Raw genomic sequence first — 10,009 nt, forward strand, 5'->3', positions numbered from 1 at the left:
CGAAAAAGAAATTTGGTGGCTTAGAGAGTGGCTGGGGAAAAATATTATAGGTTATACTGTGTGCTATAACTCTAGAGTAATCTAGATACTTGAGAGCGAAAGGCGACTCAAAGAATAACGTGTGACCAGTGGCGAAGCCAAAAGTCCTGCTTGTTCTGCTGGACAGGACCACAAATTTCCAAAGATAACAATTTTTAAAATAAGAAAAATTGATTCCCTTTATGAAATTATAGGAACGATATTATTTAGCATGAATTGCAATAGTTCCTATTAGACAGGACATATAGCCTGACAATCTGATATTTAAGCTAATGTTTGCTTTCTCAACGGATTCTTGTAGTAGGGAGTCCAGGCTTTCATAATCTGCCGATAGGTACCGAATAACCACTTACTAAGTATGTTTAACTTTTCATTTGTTCACCAAATCCGAGCATGCCTGCTTCTTACAGTTCTATATACAATGAACTAGAAAAAGCAATTGTTATATTGCCTCACGCTAATTTTTGCATTGTTGCTTCTTTAGCAATGCGGTTTTTAGCATACCTAATTTTAAGGTTTAGTAATAACCATATTGTGCATTGATAAACAATGAAAGTTTGATAAATTTGGAAAAAAGCCCTTACGTCTGAGCTATTCAAAACATGTTCTCCATTGAGATCCGTCGGAGGAAAAAAGAAAGAGCAAATTTGGATACATAGGCAGTGGCGTAGCTAGCCAAATAGCAGTGGTCATGCCCTCCCCTCAAATTTGAAAAAATATGGGTGTGGCCAAATTTTACCACGCCCAATTTTTAGTTGATGAGTTCCTTTTGGAAATTTTAATTTTGAGGCTTGTGACTTATAAAAAAAATTTTGATTAACTTTTGGAATGAGCTTTTCTTATTTCATGGCAATCATCTTGTTACACCATGAAATGACCTTTATCTTATAGCTGTGACACTGCTTTGGTTTGTTGGTAATTTATACAGACAATGTTCTGACAATTTCAAAAAAGAACTGTACAAAAGACATTAAAAACGTTAGTTTAGTATAGTAGATAAACTTAGTTTAAATAGAAAATTGTGTTGTTCTCCTAATTTTCTTTCAATTTGCAGGCTGAAATACATTTGTAAATTTTAGAGATAAGCTAATATTTGTAAATGAAACAATAAATCACATGAAACTGAATGGGAGCTTTTTGGTCATCTTTTCCACAAATAGTTTTATTATCAATCTATTGAAGGTATTTTAAAGCCATCAAGATTAACTAACAATCCCAATAGAACTGATAGATGAATAAAACAAATTGGCAAATGAAAATGCAATGTAAATATTGATATGAAATATAGGAAGCTAAAATAATGGATAGGCCTAGTTGCAAAATGTTTTCTGCAAAGTTAGACTTAATAGAAAAATACCTTGCAAAATAAGTTTAGCTTAACAAAAACATTGATGTTTCCACATATAATAGTGGTAAATATCCACATGATTGGATTGTCCTTACCAAAATCTAGCAAACAATGTTTCAAATGGAATAATTTGATCTTGTAAATTATCAAATACATGAAAAGTTATAATAAAGAAATAAAACTGTTTAACTAACAAGATCATTAACATGCTTGACTTGTCTTTGGTCATTTTATTTCAACAGCTATAAGTAGTAAAAAGGTACTTTCAATTGTGTGTAAAAACAGTGTTATTGCATATGATAATAAACAAAAAATTGAAGAATATTTTTAAGCAAGTTTTGGTATTCCCTATCCATTAACTACAATCTTATTGGCCTAATCATAATATGGTAACGATGCTTTTAAAGGGCTTAACAGTTTCTGAATATGCTGCTAAATGTCTGGAAAGTTTAAGCTCTCAAATCTGTTGGTTTGGAAAATAACACTGCTATCTCCTCCATCCATCTCCAGTGAACAGCACCAAGATTTGGCATTCATTAAATCAAGAAGATTCTCTGCAAATGTTCAACTAGTAACAATTGATTACTGAAAAGGCTGAGAGTTTGGTTTGGTTGCATAAAATGATCCTGCTCGCTGATTTTCTGTCCAAAAATGGCCTTTCGTGCCTGTCACTTCTCCACATAGTGCAACACCATTAAGGCTGAAAAACCCTGTCATTGCCATAAAATGTTTTGGAGATTAACACGAGTTGTGGCTGCTTGGCAATAAGCTTTTGTTTGCATTTTACTTACAGAGAATTACCTCCCAGCTCGTGGATCTAGGCATAGCAGCGCCGCCATCGATGCCTCGCATTCGCGTTCACGAAATAACACCGGACGGTTCTGATGATTATAATGATGGTCATGCCCTCTCGAAATGGCATGACTAGCCTTTGTTCTCTCCTGCGTCACTCCTATTGTAAAGCATGACCAAACATAGGGAACCAGCGTTATGGGCATGACTAAAACACAGGGTTTGGTCATGCTCATAGTTATGGGCATGACTAAATTGGAAACCCTCTGTTTTAGTCGTGCCCGACAATAGAAGAGCGCCTTCGGAGAGCTCCATATTCTTGCGTGGAACCATAGGGCTCCAAAGGCGAATGGCCTGAGCTATTTCATCATGAGAATAGGACTTTATTCTTATGAAAATATAATTTTTTGAAAAACTTTATCTCTGGAAATAGATGGTCATGCCCGGCATGACAAGCATGACCGCTAGCTACGCCACTGTACATAGGTATGTCTGGGCGTGTGTGTGATTATCAGAAAGACGGGAGTTCGGGATTAGGCCATGCTTTGTTTCTACAGCAAAAGATGAAATAGGTGGTTCTGATGAGATCTTCATGATTTTGGAAAATATGTTCTTTTGATGTTGTTAATCCATCTGTTGATCATTGTATATGTCTAGGAATGGGGTTGAAGATTGGCCAAATATTCCAAGGCAGCTAATAGACAGGTTAACAAATTTAACAAAATGGAAATATTTTGCCAGCTCGGCTCATTTAGCTCTTTTCTATTTGCATTGTTGTTCAGATTTGTCTCAAACCTAACTGATGGTTTGACAATATAGAAAATACTTTTGGACGTTTCGAGGATAAGGTCTGGTAAAAAGAATCCAGGTTGATCCGAGAAGAAAGTAGATCCACTGATTCTATCCAGGTTAGCCTTGCAGACAGCTACAACATGCAATGATTCAGGGAGATTCAGGGAGAAAACGAAATGAGCAGTCATTGGTTAAATTTAACTTTCCCATAAAGCGGTTTTTTGAGTAGCTAAAGTGTTGTTAAGATAGCGGATGCTGAAACAAAAGATGTTTTTAGGCATGTTGCTTTGGGCAGTAGACCAAGTTAAGATTAAGGCCCCGTGTACGAGAGAATATTCAACATAAATAATGCTATTTTATGCACAACAATTTATTCTTTGAATATTCCATTCTGTGCTTTGGTTTGCAAGTTGACCAACAGACAGGAGGGAAATGAACACCAGCGAAGGTCCTCGAGATCCTTTTGGAATATCATTGCAGGAAAGAATTGCAAAATGTGTAGCCTTAACTTGCTAGGGTAGCTTTAATACGTTCAAGTTGTTATTCTAAGTTCCCTTTTCACTTTGCCGGGAAAAAACATGGCGATTGTATGGTCAATGACCGTGAGGAAGGCCAATAGAAAGCAAATTAAAATGCCATTCTCGATCCTCACCTTAACTTTTCTTGGGAAGGTTTGCAAAGCTTATGGAACATGTTCGGATGTACACCTATCTAACCACACAGGCTGGAATCGACGGGACGTAGCCATAATTTCGTGGATGGCATTTGTACATTGAGACCAAACTTGCTCTTCAGAAGAAGAACTGTACTTATTGTGGCATTTATTGGGAGGTCAAGCCACTTTGTAACATACTGCGTGACAACATTGTCGAAATTTTGGAAGGTCGATGAAAGGGAGATGTCTGTGAAGGTAAAGTGCCAAGATAGTTTGGAAAGGATAATTCGTTGATAAAGCAGCATCTTTTTCTAAAGGTGTATATCAAAAGAATCAGCCGGTTTAAGTAGAATGAGGGACAATTTTCTGCTCAGCTTTGTGTTCCCGGTTTGACATTTCAAAATCAAAGTTCCAGCCTAGGTATTTGAATGTCTTAACAACTTTTACAGGAGGGACATGAATACTGTTAATAAAAAGATATAGGTAAATCGAGCCAACGGCGGATAAATGTAGAGACTTGATTACAAAGATTCTCGAAGATCAAATTTTTTGATAGGTCGGTGACTGTGAGGTGCCTAAAAACTCGCGAAAGAAGATAGTTCTTATAAAGAAGCAGCTTATTCTTTGGATGGAGAGGAAAAGAATCAAAATGCGTTAGGAGTTTTGTGAAGAGGGAGCTGAGCTTAGACATATGTTCTTGGTTGCTCATAATAAAGTTGAAGTGACGCCCAAGATATTTAAAATAAAAATCATAATAAAAAAACATAATAAAGATAAAAACAATAATAATAAATATAATAATGATAGTAAAAAAGGTAATAATGATATCTTTATTTACAGTTGGTTTGGTATATAGTTGATATACATAGATAATTATGATTATATACTTCTCATGTTTCTGGCGAGCGGACGTGTTCTGAGAGCTCCGCAAAAATGTGATCATTTGATCTCATTGAAATCAAATTTATCTATATTACTAATCCATTTAATTAATAACACACTCACATTCACTACTTTGAAGCATGGTAAGCTTTGAAGAAATTATATTTGACTTTTTTGGAAATTATACCATAACGCATTATGGCTAGCAAAGTAGCAAAGAAAACCAAGAACATGGACGTTACCGATACTATAAAAGAAACTGGAAAATCAACCGACGATCGGCTTGATATGGTTATCAGCCCTATAAATGAAATAAAAGTTGAAAATAAAGAAAGTTTCCAGAAATTAGAGAAACGGTTAGACAAATTTGAAAAATCGATGGACTTTATTAACAAACAGTTTGAGAATCATAAGGCCATCACAGAGTCACTCATCAAGCGCAACACTAAATTAGAAGAGTGCAACGCTAACCTCACAAAACAAGTCGACGAACTTAGTGGGCAAATAAAATATCTTCGTCAAGACCATAATAGCCTTGAACAGTATGGACGCCGCGAAACAATCGAAATCGGAGCAATTCCTAGGAAAAGGACGAAGACACTGTGGATCTGGTCCTAAAAGTTGGCAAGGCATTGGGCATCTCGGTAGACGAACTAGACATAAAGGCATGCCATCGTATCAGCTCAAGAGAAGACGCAGCAATCATTTGCAGATTTGCCTCGAGAAAAATGAAAGCAAACTTTATGAGCAACAGAAAGAAACAGACAGACGCGCCATTCAAAAGAAAAGATCTTGGTTTTAAATCCAACAAAGACAAAAAGGTCGAAGTCTTCATCAATGAGTCTTTGACACCAAGAAACAAACTCCTTTTGAAGAAAGCTCGAGACTGGAAAAAATAATTAGGTTTGAAATACGTTTGGACAAGAAACGGGACCATTTACGCAAGGAAAGAAAAAGACATAGATTTTGTGCGAATTAAAGAAGAACAAGACATTATCTCAAAGATGTTTGAGGTAATTCCAACCTGTTTTCTCTTTGTTTTATTTCAAGCCAATTAATTAAATAAATCATGGCATCTCGCGCGCAAAATCAACCTGACAGCACGACAAGTTGCAGTTCATGTCCAACCTGTGACAAAATTATTTTGGACACTTTTGATAACTCGATATGCTGTGACCTATGTAATTTTTGGATTCACTTTAAATGCAGCGGTTTGTCCAAAAAACAGTTTCTATTACTTGGAAACAATAACTCCCAGTTGTTTTGTAAACAATTCGCTAAAGAAACATATCCCTCTCACGGACTCGACAATAAACAATTTCGTGATTTCATTTGTGAATCACAAGTGCGAGTGAAGGAGCCTCTTGTGGATTTCCATAAACAACTATCGTTCAAAACAACTCACTCTGTATGTTCACGACGAGTAACTAATTTGTCTAAAATCCTTCCTTGCCGCCATTGTCAAAGTTTTACACACAAAAAGTGTGCCCGCCTTCCAAACTGGCAACTTCACGACATCCGAGCGATTTTAGAAAATTGGTACTGTTCATCTTGCTGTGAAGAAATATTTCCTTTCTACTCTTTAAATAATTTTGAAATAATTGTTGAAGGGTTCAACTCCGATGAAACTTGCCTATGTGCTACTATCACGCAAGAGCTAACTAGACTAGAACTTACCGAAACAGTTACAGAAGTTGACTTCAACAGACTTAAACAAAACACTGCTCATCCTAATTCAAACAATGATATCGACGTAAACCTAAATCTCGAATGTAACTTTCAATACTACTCCACGCATGAATTTCATAAGTTACAACGAAAGCTAAAAGCATTTAGAAACACGCCTTTTAGTATGATGCATACAAACATTCGCTCGTTGAATAAAAATATCAACAACTTAGAAATTCTTCAAACAACACTAGGACATAGCTTTGACATTTCAGAAACTTGGATCTCCAAGGAAAACGAAAGTACAATTAAAAAGCTACGTGATTGGCGTTATAAATCGTCACCCAAGAAAAAAACAAGAGGATGAATCATTGAGCACTTAACAAACACAGTATTGTGCAAGATCAGAAAGGAAAACAAAATCGCATGTATTACTGATGACTTTAATATAGACCTACTTCGGTATGATACAGAAGCATATACAGACAACTTCTTAAATCTCTTAATATCAAATTTTTTCCAACCTCACATAATTCAGCCGTCTAAAATTGCTGGTAATCAAAGACCTACTCTGATCAAAAATATTTTTCTGAACTCATTAGAATTTGAGACGTTTAGCGGTAATCTGATCTCTAAAATAACAGATCATATGCCTAACTTCATATTCTGTCAAAACCTAAATGTTAAATTCTCTAAGGGTAGGAAAAGTTTTTATCGTGATTACAATAACTTTGATGCTGACTCATACATCTCGGACCTAAGACAGGTGGAACTTGTAAAATTAATAAATGCTGAAAATAATCCGAATGCAAAATTTAATGTTTTTCAGGATTCACTTTTAAATATTATCAATAAACACGCCCCTTTAAAGAGAGTCTCTAAGAAAATGTATAAATTGAGATATAAACACTGGTATTCTTTAATCAATCTCAGTGAAAAATAGATAATACTCGAAGTTTTTAAAAACGAAAGATCCCTCATGCTACCAAAAATAAAAAGGATATAGAGACCTTCTAAATCATCTGATAAGAAAAAGCAAAAAGATCTATTACATTTCCTATTTTGACAAATTCAAAAATAATTCGAAAAAGGTTTGGTCTGGCATTAATGATATCATTGAAAAGCAGAAAAAGCACTCCAATGACCTTTGCCTTTCAAATAATGGTAAATTGACCACTAATAATAAAATCATAGCAAACTGTTTCAACGAATATTTTACAACTGTTGCACAAAAAATAGATGACAAAATGACCCCCCCCCCCACCAAGAAGTTTAAAGATTATCTTAAAACAACAAACCCAAGAAGCTTTTTTATTCAATCAGTTACACCTCAAGAAGTTACTGACTTAGTTGCCAACTTAGACGAAACTAAAGCCAATGACTCATATGACTTACCCGTAAAACTCATGAGGTACACAATTTCATTGCCTTTCAAGCATCAATAATTTTATTTTCAAAGAATAATTTTCAAGCATCAATTTGGATTTCAAAAAAATAAATCAACAGCACTGGTAATCTTAGATTTCTGCACAAAGCTAGTTGAAGACATTGAAGGAAAACGTTTTTCATGCTGTATATTTCTAGACTTCTCTAAAGCCTTTGATACAGTCTTTAATCATGGTATTCTGCTAGATGAGCTCGAACACTATAGAATAAGAGGAATTGCCCATTCTTGGTTTAAATCCTACCTTACAGAACGAAAACAAACTGTCTCAGTTGATGGAAAATTGGCAAAAGATCTCTCTATTAACTGTGGAGTTCCACAAGGAAGTGTCTTGGGTCCACTTCTCTTTCTGTTATACATTAATTACATCAACGTTTCTTTACAAAAGCTGGATTTTCACCTCTTTGCAGATGATACAAGCCTTCTTTTTTCACACAAAAACCTTCAAACCTTAGAGAAAAAGGTAAACTCAGAATTAGCAAATATCTCCGATGCTACTGGCCAGTAAACTTTCCTTAAATGTATCAAAATCAAATTTTCTGATTATAAATCCGCATCAAAAAAGGCCTGATAAACCTATTGTCTTTCAAATTGATGACGAAAAGCTAGTACAAAAAGACTACACTAAATATCTTGGCATAATCATTGACAAACACTTAAATTGGAAACAACATATTAAGCAACTAAATATTAAAATCTCAAAGAGCATTGGCTTACTATACAAAACAAGACACTTGGTACCTCAAAGCACACTTTGTACAATCTACAAATCGTTTATCCAATCTCACATACTTTATGGCATACTAAACTGGGGAAGTGCTTATAAAACTAATCTGGAGCCATTAAAATCTAGCCTTCGCAGAGCGTTAAATACCAAGCTCATAGTGAACCACTATTCAAAAAACATAATATTCTCAACTTTGATAACATGTATAAACTTGAAGTTGCTAAATTCATGTTTGATATTTATCATGAAAGCAGTAATGACCTATTCAACAACCTGTTCATTAAAAGAAATATACGTCATCAGCATGAAACAAGACAGTCTTTAAATGACAACTTCTCTTTCCCTTTGGCGTTGACAAATTACAAACAAAAGTCAATTGTATATAAAGGAGTCAAAATTTGGAATTCCCTGCCATTGCAAATTAAAAAGTTACCGAAAAAGTCATCTTTCATCAAAAACCTGAAAAATTATTTTTTAAAGTCAAACTGACATACTTATTCGAACCCGATTATGAACATTATCATTAAATATTTATTACCACCATGCATCTCACTATTGTGTTTTTAGTACAACCAATTTACATCTCTTATTATACTAACCCTATATTTTCATGATGTTTCTTCCTTTTGTTTTTCCTTCACATTCTTCTCTTGAAATCGGTCACCTATACACGTCAAATCGGGCATATGACCTAGATATTTCCTTGTAATTTCTTTTGATTTGTCCGACAGCAAACATACTAAACTTCGAACTACCTACTGTATGTAATTTTCCTTTTTTGTAAAAAATTATTTGTTACTTGTGGTTCAAGTATTAAATATAAATGTAGTAGTTAATTATTGCTGTGAATGAAATGTTTTGAGTTGAGTTGAGTAGATATAGAGTTATTGTGTAAAATCTCAGAACTCAAAAGTGGACGCTATTTTGCAAACTTTACAAAACTCTTTCGCAACAAAAAGAACAGTCTGTATGCAGGCTTAAATCGAGAAACTTACTTTTAATAGAAGCTAAACCATAAAAATAGATGTAATAAAACCTTTTTAACAATTCTCTTTAACCTGTCCGATGTTTTCAGTCGACTGTATTTTTCTTGTTTGTTAGCATGCATCATAAGCAAAAAGAGTCACGTCTATTTGTCAAAAAGGCAGAACAGAACTAATAACCAAACGCAATTCAACAAAAACAGTCAACGAAATGTCTCGTATGGTACATTCAACATTCACAATTCCTGCCCCCTCAAATGCTGGGCAACAACAGGCTTTATTCGAACAATTCTTAGATGTTGAAGTGCAGCGTTCTCTAGGAGACAAAGGGGTTGCAGCTAACTCCCATCCATTAGGAAAATTGTTTTTGAATTCAGGACCACTCGTGCAATTTTATTTCATTGAAGCAACATTATCCAAGGCCTTCTACTAAGCCCTGCCTAAACGATTAGCCTCCGGTACACAGATCTGATTAATTTATTGTTTCTGGCCTATTTTGGCAGCATAAGCGAGCAGATTTCTAAGGCATACACTATTTTCCTCAGAACACATACTTTAAGAGCTCCAAGGAAATATTTTTTTATTTGAACGACAGATTGAGCATCAAACATTGAAAGAAAAAACGGCTTTTTTGGAAATGGCTCTCATGTTAACAAAGTCATCTATATCATAATTTAAC

General features: G+C 34.8%; 1 pseudogene; it reads left to right on the top strand.

Annotated features, from left to right (window-relative positions):
• Positions 1-2,690: 2,690 nt before the first annotated feature.
• Positions 2,691-6,527, top strand: LOC148958482 (uncharacterized; annotated as a pseudogene).
• The last annotated feature ends 3,482 nt before the right edge of the window (positions 6,528-10,009 follow it).

This window comes from Rhopilema esculentum, chromosome 15, assembly GCF_057945365.1.
Source record: "Rhopilema esculentum isolate cy_ngs chromosome 15, ASM5794536v1, whole genome shotgun sequence".
Classification (NCBI taxonomy): Eukaryota; Metazoa; Cnidaria; class Scyphozoa; order Rhizostomeae; family Rhizostomatidae; genus Rhopilema; species Rhopilema esculentum.